The sequence below is a fragment of the Arachis ipaensis genome, chromosome B10 (assembly GCF_000816755.2).
Source record: "Arachis ipaensis cultivar K30076 chromosome B10, Araip1.1, whole genome shotgun sequence".
In the NCBI taxonomy this organism is placed as follows: domain Eukaryota; kingdom Viridiplantae; phylum Streptophyta; class Magnoliopsida; order Fabales; family Fabaceae; genus Arachis; species Arachis ipaensis.
Window position 1 is genome coordinate 118,847,218 of NC_029794.2, and position 1,974 is coordinate 118,849,191.

Below are 1,974 nucleotides of genomic sequence, written 5' to 3' on the forward strand. Positions count from 1 at the left end.
ATTATGAAACTGCCAATGAAAAAATTAAAATTTTGTTGATTTGAAGATTGAGAATTTTATGTATTTGGATTGGAAGGAAAATTAGAATTTTGTAAATAATTGAAAAAAATTACATTAAATTGATTTGAATTCATTTTTCTACTAAGTTGCATGTTGATACTAGAATTTGTGTATATACTGTTAGTGTTTAATATCTAAGTTTGTCCTATTTTTAATATGTAATTAAGTTATACATCTTCATTTCTATTTATACATTTAGAATGTATAGCTGAAACGCTAGTTAGTAAACACACAATCTAAGACTTTTTGCTTTGGTTTTAGTACAAAATCACATTTGCGTTCGCAAAAACTGAAAATAGCCAAATAAAAAATTAAAATGTTCATGCTAAGAATCTTGAACGTGCTATTTCTACGAGCAAATGCTAAACCAAAATTTGAGTGGGTCACTTCTCTCCACTACTATGTGTGTTTGGATTGACATTTGAGTTTGAATAAACTTGATTTTGTAGAATTGATTTTGGTTATAAGTAATTCTTTGATAACAAAATTTATGTCTAACATATGTATAGAAAATTGGTTTTTATTGAATGAATATTATTTGGATAATGGTAGTTAAAAATATATTTAGATAAATAATTACTGAAATAGATATGATATTAAATTATAATTTTTTATTTTTCAAACATGTTTAATTTCTTTAAATATTTTCTAGTGCAGTATAAATTTTCACTATTATTATTATTTATGGTTATTTTTTATTTAACTTGCACTACTTAATGGACTCAATCATTCATATTATGGTTAAATAATAACTTTTTTGTGTTATTCTATAATTTGTTTTAGGTATACATATAAGAATGTTAGTTTTGCCTTTTTTTTTTCAATACTTTTTTTACAACGTATTTTTTAGTACTATCAAAATTCTTATTTTTAGTACTGTTTTAAATTATAATTTTTTAGTAACTGTGATTCTATAATTATTACAGTTAATTTTTTAATTTGTTCTTTTTAATAAGATTAATCATTCACATAATAAAAAAAATTATTATTATAAACAGTACACAAGAATTATAATGACAAACTTCATAAAGTCAAACAAAAAAAATTGAATACTATATTTTTTTATAATGCTCTAAAAATTTATATTTTTTTGGTACTTTTAATATTATTTTATTTAATAATATTTTAGACTATAATTTTTTACTATTTGAAGCTTTATTATTATTTTATTGTTAAATTTTTTATTTAATTTATCTTTTCTAATGGGATTAATAATTCTTAAAATAAATTATTTTTTGTATCTCTTTATGAAGAAGAGAATAAAGAGTAAAATTAGTAAAATAAAAAAAAATTCTCAACTACTTGTTAAATTTAAAGTGAACGTGTAAGCTAAAATTTTTAGCTTCACGAAAAATTTAAGCGTTCAAAATATATGGCAATGCTTTTCATAGTTAGCACACTAAACTAAACACACACTATAGCTCTATCCCTAGCTTTGTCTATAGTTTCTTTAAAGAGAACTTTAATTTATGTGTTTAAATTCTTTTGGTCAAAATTTGTTAGAATCTTTTTTTTGTAGTAAGCCTCTTCAAATCAATAATTCTTGTTATGAAAAGTTAATGACGGAGAAAAAACATATACGCCAACTTAAGAAACCGCATTAAAAATTTGACAAAGTTAAACAAAAAAAATTGAAAACAAAAAATGTCCGAGAAAAACTTTAAGTCCGTAAAAGTGATTAAAAATTAGCTTATTCAAAATGGTATTAAATAAAAAATTTAAATATTTACTTCTACAGCTTATCCATGAAAAAAAATCAAATACGAAGCAATCAATAAAATTTAAATACAATAGCCAGATGAACAAAACCAAAAGAACTAGGTCCAACCACAATCAATAAAATTAGTTTGAAGTGAGATGTATGGAAGGGACTAGACAGGAGGTATTATCGCACATTAGAGACTTGTCCAATCA